General features: G+C 40.5%; 1 long non-coding RNA gene across 1 annotated transcript; it reads left to right on the top strand.

Annotated features, from left to right (window-relative positions):
* Nucleotides 1–3,664: 3,664 nt before the first annotated feature.
* LOC134757325 (uncharacterized) lies at nt 3,665–11,655 on the top strand. Its single transcript, XR_010131188.1, has 2 exons — nt 3,665–3,775; nt 11,496–11,655. It is a non-coding gene; the product is annotated as an uncharacterized lncRNA (long non-coding RNA).
* The last annotated feature ends 587 nt before the right edge of the window (nt 11,656–12,242 follow it).

Consider the following 12,242-nt stretch of genomic DNA (forward strand, 5'->3'; position numbering starts at 1 on the left):
CCAAGCAGACTAACACAAGGATAATGCATTTTTTTTTTTTTTTTTGAGACAGACTCTCCCTCTGTCACTCAGGCTGGAGTGCAGTGGTGTGATCTTGGCTCACTGCAACCTCTGCCTCCTGGGTTCAAGCAATTCTGTGTCTTGGCCTCTGGAGTAGCTGGGATTACAGGCGCCCACCACCACACCCAGCTAATTTTTTTGTATTTTTAGTAGAGACAGGGTTTCACCATCTTGGCCAGGCTGGTCTTGAACTCCTGACTTCTTGTTCCATCTGCTTTGGCCTCCCAAAATGCTGGGATTACAGGCGTCAGCCATCATGCCCGGCCAGGATAATGCATTTTAACGCTATAACAGTATCACAAAATTCGCCCATGAAAATGAGATCTGGAAGCTTCCTGCCTCGTTTTGTTAATTAGAAGCTCAGTGTGAGGAGCAAGGGTGCATGGACCTTTTACATGGCAAGTAGTAGAGGACGCATTACTCATTATTACTTAACTGTTACTTACGTGGTCACCTCTTCCCTCAGTTGGCTTGACTCTAGTGTGAGTTTGCTCCCTCACAGGCCTATCATAACTTTCTTGTCCACCGGCCACCACGTACAGTGCTCCCTGGCCTCAATACCTCCTTTACCTCCTCTCACCTGATACACCTGTCATGTTCCTCACCTGTACCTCAAGTCCCCTGGTTCTTGCAGGCCCACAGCAGAGCCTCCTCCCCCAGGATGGCTTCCTTGGTTTCCTGGAAGAGAAATGATTAGCATGTAGATTGTAGCTCCCAGTCTTATACCCTTTTGTGTTCATCATAGTCTCCCAGGGGCTGTCTGAACTCTTTCTAATCAGCATAATTCTAAAGATGACCCCTAGGATTCCATCCCTGGTTATTCAATGGGACACTAATTTGGGGCTGCCACGAAGGATTTCCTGGTTGTAATTATTATCCCACATCAGTTGAACTTAACAATGTGAGGTGGGATATATGTGGGTGGTCCTGACCCAATCAGGTAAGCCCTTTGCAAATAGAAAGTTTTCTCCAGCTGGTAGCAGAAGAGGAAGTAAGAATCCAAGTATACGACGGATTCACCATCACTGGTGGCTTGAGGATTTGGTGAGGGGGTTGAGGAGAGGGTGGGACATATCAAGGAATGAGGATGGCCTCTAGGCCACCTCTGGCAGCCCATAAGGAAGCACAGGTCTCTGTTCTGCAAACTCAAGGAATGAAGTTCTGTCACCGACTTGAATGAGCTCAGAAGCAGATTCTGCTCAGAGCTTCCAGGTGAGAGCCCAGTCCCGGGGATGCCTAGATTGAGGTTTGTGAGATCCAGAGCCTGCTTGAGCTTCTGATTTGCAAACTGGGACATGGTGATTGGCTGTTGTTTTCAGTTGCTAATTTGGTGGCATTTGTTATGCAGCCATGGAGAACTAATACATTGCCCCACCTGACAAAGCCTGGAGGGCGCTGGCTACTGCCTCCGGCCTCCTCCATGCACCCTTCCAGGGCCCTGACCCCAACACAGGGCCTTTCCACCGACTGGCCTAGCTACTTGGTGACGCTGTGTTTCACTGTGTGCTGATGGTTGCTATGGTTTTTCTGCATTTGCTGAGGAAAACCAGCCACACAACCAGATGCCCACAATGCTTCTTGTAATCGAGTCTCCTATTTAGTTGTAAGTAAGTGAGACCCTGCTCATGTCTGTAATTTGAAATTAGCTTAACTGCAATCAAATTAAATGGCTCTCAGATGTGAAAATAAAGCTGCGTGAAACAAAAGTCAAAACTTAGGAGACCCACCTTCCTACTGCTAAAATCAAAGCCCATCTGTCGATTTTTATGTGGCTATACTTTCCCTCCCATAAAATAAGAGTGTTGCTGGGTTGAAGAGGCACCAGTGGAAATGAACTAGTTCAATCCTCTTCGGTGGTAATGTGCATAACATGGTTCCCCATCGTTCACTTGCCTGGAATGTTTCAGTCTGTTCCAGCTGCTGTAACAAAATGCCATAAACCTAGAGGCGTATAAACAGCAGAAATTTATTTCTCACAGCTCTGAAAGCTGGGAAGTCTAACTTTGAGGTATGGGAAGATTTGGTGCCTGGTGAGGGCCCACTTCTTGGTTGATAACACAGCAGCTTCTCATTGTGTCCTCACAGAGGGAGGGAGCTCTCTGAAGCCTCCTTGTAAGGACACTAGTCCCATTCACAGGGCTCCACCCTCAGGACCTAAGCACCTCCCAAAGGCCTCACCTCCTGATTCCATTACCTTGGGGGTTAGGTTTCAACACAGGAATTCTGAGGGAACACAACCATTCAGATCTGAGCAGGTTGTGGCTTTAACTCTTTTAGCATTAGGTTATTCATCTTGAAAAAACTGGGTACCAAATAATGTAACATTGCTTTGTAAAATTTTAAAGCATTTTCCTCCAAATCGCTATCCTTTTGTCTCATTTGATTTTCATTGTTTTGATGGCAGTAAAGTGGAGGCACCCTGGGCATGGGTCAAAAATCTTGGAACGAAGCCTCTGTGCTGCCTTTTGATTTTTTTTTGCGGGGGGTGGGGGGGTGGGGATGGAATCTCACTCTGTCATCCAGGCGGGAGTGCAGTGGCATGATCTCAGCTCTGCAACCTCCGCCTCCCAGGTTCAAGCGATTCTCCCGTCTCAGCCTCCTGAGTAGTTGGGACTACAGCCACGCGCCACCACGCCCAGCTATTTTTTGTATTTGTAGTAGAGACGGGGTTTCACTATGTTGGTCTGGCTGGTCTCGGACTCCTGACCTCAGATGATCCACCCACCTCGGCCTCCCGAAGTGCTGGGATTACAGGCATGAGCCACCACACCCAGCTAATCTTCGTATTTTTAGTAGAGACAGGGTTTCACCATATTGGTCAGGCTGGTCTTGAACTCCTCAGCTCAGAGAACCCACCTGCCTCGGAGCCTTTTTTGCTTTTTATGTGTGACTTGCAGGAATCCCTCACCCTCTTCAAGCTCTGGTTCCCTCTGTCCTCAGGGTGGGGTGAAGCCCACCCGTCCACACGAGGGCATCACACACACGAGAGCAACTCTGACCCCCAGAGGCTGCTTCCCGCACATCTCAGGCGGTTTCTCCCTGCCCGTCCAGCGGAGCTAAGGAAACTTCTCTGAGGTCATGACATGTTAAGGAAAGAACTGCTGGTAAAGGCTGCATGACTCCTGAGCTAAAGGCTTTTGGTTTGTTTCACTTACTTTTTTTTTTTTTTTTTTTTTTTAACGTACCTTGTCATGCATCACATTGCGTCCGGAGTTGGTTCCTGCCGGTGGGTTAGCTGTCTTGGCTGACTTCAAGAATAAAGCCGCGGACCTTCATGGTGGGTGTAACAGCTCTCAAAGAGTGAGCGGTGGCAAGGTTTATTGTGAAGAGGGAAAGAACAAAGCTTCCACAGCGTGGAAGGGGACCTGAGCGGGTTGCCGCTGCTGGCTGCCGTGGCCAGCTTTTACTCCTTTATTTATCCTCTCCCCCATGTTCAATTTCCGTCGTATCAGAGTGCCCTTTTTTCAATCCTCCTGCGATTGGCTACTTTTAGAATCCTGCTGATTGGTGCATTTTACAGAGTGCTGACTGGTGCATTTTACAGAGCACTGATTGGTGCATTTTACAGAGTACGGCTTGGTGCGTTTTACAAACCTCTTGTGAGGCAGGAAAGTTCCTGATGGGTGCGTTTTACAAACCTCTTGTAAAACAGGAAAGTTTCCCAAGTCCCCACTCGACCCAGGAAGTTCAGCTGGCTTCACGTCTCAACAGGAAGGTAGGTGGAATATTTCCAAGAACTGTAAATATTATAAAAGCAGAAGACGAAGGGTTTCTTTCAGTGTAGACCTTCAGACTGTTACCTCCTTGGCTTTCTTTCGAATCAGGGGTTTTATAAGCAAGACACAGTGTGACTATCTGTCGGCTCTTCCTGGAAGGCTCACACAGTTTCTTTCTTCCTCTGCCAGCACTTAACTGCTTGTAGACAGACTTCAGCCCCCGGTACTCCACACGAGGGGCAGGAAGTGACATCCTAAATTGCAAAATCCAAAAGTTCTGTTTAGTCCTTACTCGTTACTTAACCTCTCTGCAGCATTGTGGCCTTTCAACACTGTCTCTTTTTTAAGATCCTCTCCTCTCTCACTTCCCAAGGGACCATTCTCTCTTGGTTTTTCTCCTCGTCCTCATCTCCTTGAGGTCACAGTGCACCAAGGCAGGTTCAGTCTCTTTCCAGCTCTGGAGACTCAATGATTACATATCAGTAATTTTGCTTGCCATTGCATGTCACATTGGCAGTTTGAAATTGGATGAGGTGGGAGTATTTACACTATGAGAATTGGCAAATGCTACAATTTGGGGTCTTTAATCTTCTCTTTTTTCCCAGAACTGGTGCTAACCTGTTGCCAGCATACCACTGTTTCAGGCCTTTGGGTCAGGCCTTTCTGGTTTTTGCATCAGGCAGATAGGTCTGGTTTTATATCTTCAATCATTCCATCACCCAGACCATTTTTCACACAGTTCCATTGATCCAAAGTACAAAAATGATTGTCATTCCTCTGATAAAATTTTTTGATAATAAAAAACCATTCTTTGGCATAGCAAAGGATGTTTGGCTACTGTCCTGTCTGGGTGTTCTTTTGCACCCTGTGTTCAGACAACAGTGGGTCGCGGTGCACACTCCAAGTTCTCAGCTTTGGTCTCACATTGGTTACCCTTTCCTATGTCTTCAGGCATCACCTTCTCCACAATGACATCACCAGTCCTCAAAGCCTGCTCAGAGACCCTTTCCTGTGCCCCTACACTTCTGGGGACATTTAACCACTGCCTTGGAGGGATTCATTTGCTAGCTTGCTTCCCTGATGGCCTGAGGGCAAGAGCATCCCTCCACACAAACTTTTCACCCCAATTTTGTTTATTGTGGTAAAATACACACAATGTAAAATGTACTCTTACCGATTTTAAGTGTATTTAACCAGTTCAGTGGCATTAAGTACATTCAAAATGTTGTGCAACCATTACTACCATCCATCTCCATTACTCTTCATCTTGTAAAACTGACATTCTATACCCAATGGACAGTAACTCCTCATTTCCTCCCTCCCCACATCCCCTATCAAAGTGCATTCTACTTTTTGTCTCTATGATTTTGCTTAGGTACCTCATATAAGTGGAATCATATAATGTTTGTCTTTTTGTGACTAGCTTATTTCACTTTGCAAAATGTCTTCAAGCTTCATCCATGCTGTAGTGTATACCAGAAATTCTTTACATATTAAGGCTGAATAATATTTCATTATACATATATACCACATTGCCTATCCATTCATCTGTCATAATCACTTGGGTTGCTTCCGTGTTATGGCTACTATGAATAATACTTCTATGAATATTGGTATACAAATGTCTTTAAGATTCTGCTTTCAATTCTTTTGTGTATATATATGATAGTTGAATTACTGGATCACATAGTAGTTCTTCAAATTTTTGATGCACTGACATACTATTTTCCATGGTGGCTGTATCATTTTACATTCCCACCAACAGTGCACAAAGGTTACAATTTCTCCACATCTTCATCATCATTTATTTTCTGTTTCTTGATAGGAGCCATCCCAAGTGGTGTGTGGTGGTATCTAGTTGTAGTTTTGATTTGCATATCTTTAATTATTAGTGATGTTGAACATCTTCTCATGTGTTTATTGGCCATTTGTATCTCTTCTTGGGAGAAATGTCTATTCAAGTCCTTTGTCAATTTTTTTTTTTTTTTTTTGAGACGGAGTCTCGCTCTGTTGCCCAGGCTGGAGTGCAGTGGTGCGATCTCAGCTCACTGTAAGCTCCACCTCCCGGGTTCACGCAATTCTCCTGCCTCAGCCTCCCGAGTAGCTGGGACTACAGGCACCTGCCACCATGCCTGGCTAATTTTTTTGTATTTTTAATAGAGACAGGGTTTCACCGTGTTAGCCAGGATGGTCTCGATCTGCTGACCTCGTGATCCACCCGCCTCGCCCTTCCAAAGCACTGGGATTACAGGCGTGAGCCACCGCACCCAGCCTCCTTTGTTAATTTTTAAATTGAGTTGGTTGGTTGGTTGGTTGGTTGGTTTTTTGTGGTTGAATTTTAGGAGTTCTCTATACATTCTGGATATTGATTTCTTACTAGATATATGCTTTGCAAATATCTTCCCCCATTCTGTGGGTTGCCTGATTATTCTATTGATGTTATATGTTAATGCACAAGTTAAAAAAAATTCATGAAGTCTCATTTGTTTATTTTTTCTTTGGTTGTCTGTTCTTTATCTTGATGTCTTATCCAAGAAATCACTGCCATCTTCAATGTAGTGGTTTTCACCCTATGTTTTCTTCTAAGTTTTTACTTTTAGTTTTCATATTTAGATCTTTGATCCATTTTAAGTTTATTTTTGTACATAGTGTTAGGTAGGGGTCCACCTTCATTCCTTTACAGGTGAATATCCAGTATTCCCAGTATCATTTGTTGCAAAGACTGCGCTTTCTCCATTGAATAGTCTAGGCACTTGTCAAATATCATTTGATCATACATGTGAGGGTTTACTTCTGGGCTTTGTGTTCTATTCCATTAGCCTATATGTCTATTTTTATCCCAGTTCCACACCGTTTTAAGTAGCTTTGTAGTAAGTTTTGAAATCAGAAAGTGTGAGTCCTCCAGCTTTGTTCTTTTTCAAAATTGTTTTGGCTATTTTGGGTCCTTTGAAATTCCATATGAATTCTAAGATGGTTTTTAAAATTTTTCTGTAAAAAATGTCTTTGGCATTTTAATAGAAATTGCGTTTCATCTGTAGATCATTTTGGGTAGTATTGACATCTTAACAATATTGTTTTCCCATCCATGACCATGGAATATGTTTCTATTTATCTATGTCTTCCTTAACTTTTTTCCATAATGTCCCATAGTTTTCATTGAACAAATCTTTGATTTCCTTGGTTAATTTAATTCCTGAGTGTATATTTTCTTTTTAACGCTGTTATAAATGGAAATGTTTCCATAATATTCTTTTTGCGTTGTTTATTATAGATATATATAAATGCAACTGATTTTTGTATTTTGACTTTGTATTCTGATAATTTGCCAAATTCATTCATTAGTTCCAGCAGTTTTTTTTTTTTCAATCCTTAGGATTTTCTGCATATAAGAATATATCGTCTGTGAACAAAGACACTTTAACTTATTTTTTTCTAATTTGGATTTTATTTATTTATTCCACCTAATTGCTCTAGCTAGAACTTCTAGTACTATGTTAAATAGAAATCATGAAGGCAGACATGATTATCTTATTCTCAGTCTTAGAGGAAAAGTTTCAGTCTTTCACTATTGAGTATGATGTTCACTATGGGTTTTTCATATGTGGCTTTTATTATGTTGAGGTAGTTTTGTTCTTTTTTTTATTTTTTATTTTTATTATACTTTAAGTTTTAGGGTACATGTGCACATTGTGCAGGTTAGTTACCTATGTATACATGTGCCATGCTGGTGTGCTGCACCCACTAACTCATCATCTAGCTTTAGGTATATCTCCCGATGCTACCCCTCCCCCAGTTTTGTTCTATTTCTAGTTTGCTGAATGTTTTTCTCATAAAATGATGTTGAATTTTGTCAAACGGTTTTTCCGCATTAATTGAGATAATGATTTTTTTTTTCTTCTTTCTTTTAATGTGTTGTATTTTCTTTCTTGTTCAATTTTGGTATGTTGAATTATCTTTGGATTCCAGTAATAAATCCCATTTGATAATGGTAAATTGACTTTTTAATGTGCTGTTGAATTTGGTTTGCTCATATTTTGTCATGGGTTTTCTGCATAAGGGATATTGGTCTGTGGTTTTCTTTTGCAGTGTCTTTGTCTGGCTATGTTATCACGGTAACCTGGCCTGACAGAATAAGTTAGGAAGTATTCCCTCTTTTTTATCTGTTTAGAAAAATTTGAGAAGGATTGGTGTTTGTTCTTTAAATTATGATAGAATTCGGCCGGGCGCGGTGGCTCACGCCTGTAATCCCAGCACTTTGGGAGGCTGAGGCAGGCAGATCCCGAGATCAGGAGATGGAGACCATCCTGGCTAACACGGTGAAACCCCGTCTCTACTAAAAATGCAAATAATTAGCCGGCTGTGGCAGGCGACTGCAGTCCCAGCTACTCCGGAGGCTGAAGCAGGAGAATGGCATGAACCTGAGAGGCAGAGCTTGCAGTGAGCGGAGATCGCACCACTGCACTCCGGCCTGGGAGACAGAGCGAGAATCCATCTCAGAAAAAAAAAAAAAAAAAAAGATAGAATTCATCAGTGAAGCTGTCAGGTCCGAGGATTTTCTTTGTCAGGAGAGTTCTGATTAATAATCAATCTTTTTACCAGCTATAGGTCTATTCAGATTTTCTCTTCAATTGTGATTTAATCTTCGTAGGTTTTCTGTTTCTCGGAATTTGCCCATTTTACCTAGCTTACCCAATTTTTGGACATACAACTGTTCATAGTATTCTCTTACAAACTTTTTTTTTATTTCTGTAGAATCAGTAGTAATGTCCTCACTTTCATTCATGACTTTAGTAATTTGAGTATTCTCTTTTTTTTGTTTTAGTCCATCTAGCTAAAGATTTGTCAGTTTTGTTGAACTTATCAAAGAAACAACTGTTGTTTCACTCTATTGTTTCTCTATTCTTTTTTTTTTTTTATCTACCTCATTTTGCTCTCATTTTTATTGTTGTCGTCCATCTGCTAGCTATGGGTTTAGTTTGTTCTTTTTCTAGTTCCTTGTGTTGTAAAGTTAGGTAGTTGATTTGAGATCTTTCTTATTTTGAATGTAAGTGTTCATGGCCGTAGATTTTGCTCTTAGTACTGCTTTCACTGTTTCCCTGAAATTTTGGTACATTGTGTTTTTCTTTTTCTTTCCTTCCTTCTTTTTTTTTTTTTTTTGATATGGAGTCTTGCTCTTTGGCCAGCCTGGAGTGCAGTGGTGTGATCTTGGCTCACTGCAACCTCCGCCTCCCGGGTTCAAGCAATTCTCCTCAGCCTCAGCCTCCCGAGTAGCTGGAACTATAGGCGTGTGCCACCACACCCAGCTAATTTTTGTATTTTTAGTAGAGACAGGGTTTCACCACGTTGGCCGGGATGGTCTCAATCTCTTGACGTGATCCACGAGCCTCGGCCTCCCAAAGTGCTGGGATTACAGGGATGAGCCCCTGTGCCCCGCCGTGTTTTTATTTTTATTCATCTCTAATTATTTTCAAATTTCCCTTGTGATTTCTTCTTTGATTCATTGGTTGTTTAAGAGTGTGTTGTGTAATTTCCACAAATTTGTGAATCTTCTCATTTTACTTTTGCTATTGATCTAACTTCATCCCATTGTGGTCACAGAAGATACTCTGTATAACACCTAGCCTCTTAAATCTATTGAGAGTTAATTTGTGGCCTAAAACATGTCCTATCCTGGAAAATATCTCGTGTGCAATTAAAAATGTGTGTGCGGGCTAGGTGCGGTGGCTCATGCCTTTAATCCCAGCACTTTGGGAGGCTGAGGCAGGTGGATCACAAGGTCAGGAGATCGAGACCATCCTGGCTAACATGGTGAAACCCCATCTCTACTAAAAGTACAAAAAAAAAAAAAAAAAGCCGGATATGGTGGCACACACCTATAATCCTAGCTACTCGGGAGGCTGAGGCAGGAGAATCACTTGAACCTGGGAGGCAGAGGTTGCAGTGAGCCAAGATTGCACCGCCACACTCCAGCCTGGGTGACAGAGTGAGACTCCACCTCAAATAATAATAATAATAATTGTGTGTGCTATTGTTGCTGGGTAGAGTGTTCTTTACATGTCTGTTAGATCTAGTTTGTTGATTGTGTTGTTTAGGTCCTCTATTTCCTTGCTTATTGTCTGTCTGATTATTCCAGCCATTATTGAGAGTGGGGTATTGCAGTCTCCAACTATTATTATTGTTTATTATTATTATTTTTTGAGACAAAGTCTCACTCTGTTGCCAGGCTGGAGTGCAGTGGCGTGATCTCGGCTCACTGCAACCACCACCTCCTGGGTTCAAGCAATTCTCTTGCCTCAGCCTCCTGAGTATCTGGGATTACAGTCATGTGCCACCACACCCAGCTAATTTTTGTATTTTTAGTAGAGATGGGGTTTCACCATGTTGGCCAGGATGGTCTCAATCTCCTGACCTTGTGATCCACCCACCTCAGTCTCCCAAAGTGCTGGGATTACAGGCATAAGCCACAGCCCCTGGCCCTTTCCAAGTATTACTGTAGAACGATTTCTCCCTTCAATTCTGTCAGTTTTTTGCTTCGTATTGTTGACAGCCTTTTATTAGGTGTGTTAATGTTTGTAATATTTATATATTCTTATAGTATTAAAACTTTTACTAATATATAATATCCCTTTCTATTAATATATAATCTCTCTTGTCATCCTTTTTAATTGAAAATCTATTTTGCCTGATATTAATATAGCCACTTCTGCTCTTCCTTGGTTACTATTTGAATAGAATATCTTTTTGCATCCTTTCCATTTCAATCTATTTGTGTCTTTGGATCTAAAATGTGTCTTTTGTAGATAGCATATAGTTTAAATATGGATTTAAAAAATCCATATTTTTTAAATATGGATTTAAAAAAAATCCATTCTGCCAATCTCTGTCTTTCGATTAGAGGATTTAATCCACTTACATTTAAATTAATTACTGATAAGGAGGGACTTACTTTTGTCATTTTGCTATTTGTTTTCTTTATGCCTAATAGCTTTTTTGCCCGATTTCTTGTATTACTATCTTCTTTTGTGTTCAGTTGATTTTTTTTTTGTAGTGGAACATTTAAATCTCTCATTTCTCTTTGTATATAATCTATAGCTATTTTCTTTGTGGTTACCATGGGGATTACATTTCACATCCTAAAGTTATAACACTCTAATTTGAATTTCTATCAGCTTAACTTCAGTAACATACAAAATCTCTTTAATAGCTTCTTAACATTTCTATCCCTACCCTTTTCAATTGTTGATGTCTCAAAATTGTATCTGTGTACATTGTGTGCCCCAAATCACAAACTGATAATTTAAAAAATGCATTAGTTTCTTAAATTATGTAAAACATAAAATCTTGAGTTATGAACCAATTACAATAATATGTGCTTTTACACTAATATTTTTAAAAGAAATAGTCTCTTAAATCCTGTAGAACACAAAAACGTAGAGTTACAAACCATTGTTGTAACAATACTTGATTTTATAATTGCCTATGTATTTTTATTTAAATCTTTATTTCTTCATATGTATTTGAGTTACTATCTAGTATTCTTTCATTTTACCCTGCATGCCTCCCTTGAGCATTTCTTATGGGGTGGGTTTAGTGGTAATTAACTTTGTTAGCTTTTGTTTATCTGAGAACATCTTAATTTCTCCCTCACTTTTAAATGATAGTTTTGCTAGATATAGAATTCTTGGTTGACAGGTTTTTTTTTTTCTTTCTTCCTTTTAGCCCTTCATGTATCAGCCCACTGCCTCCAAGTTTCTGGTAAGAAATCTGCTGATAGTTTTATTCAAGACCCCCAGCATATGATAAGTCACTTTTTTCTTGCTGCTCTCAAAATTTTTTCTGTTACTTTGGCTTTTGAAAGTTTGATTATAATGTCTCTCAATGTGGGACTCTTTGAGTTCATCTTATTTGGTTTTTATGGAGCTTCCTGGATATTTATACTTTTGTCTTTCATCAAATTTGGAAAAATTATTATTCCATTATTTCTTCAAGTTTCCCTCTCGTCTTTCTCTGTTTCTTCTCCTTCAGGAACTCCCACAATGTGTATGTTGGTCTGCTTGATACTGTCCTGCAGCTCCCTGAAGATTCGTTTACTTTTTTGTGATCTTTTTTGTTCTGCTTCTCAGACTCAATAATTTCCAATGTCCCATCTTCAAATTCACTAATTCCTTCTTTTGCCTACTCAAATCTGGCTTTGAATTCTTTTAGTAAATTTTTCACTGCATTTCTTGTACTTTTCAGTGCCAGCATTTCTTTTGGGTTTCTTTTTAGAATTTCTGTCTCCATACAGATATTTCTATTTTGTTCATACATCATTTTCTTTACTTCCTACACATCTTCCTTTAGTTTTTTAAGGATCTTTAGGTTGTTTTAAAGTCTTTTTTCTAGTACATCTGCCATTAGGTTTTTTTTTTTTTTTTTTTTTTTTTTTGAGACGGCGTCTCACTCTGTTGACCAGGCCCAGGCTGG

The sequence above is a fragment of the Gorilla gorilla genome, chromosome 16, assembly GCF_029281585.2.
Source record: "Gorilla gorilla gorilla isolate KB3781 chromosome 16, NHGRI_mGorGor1-v2.1_pri, whole genome shotgun sequence".
Taxonomy (NCBI): domain Eukaryota; kingdom Metazoa; phylum Chordata; class Mammalia; order Primates; family Hominidae; genus Gorilla; species Gorilla gorilla.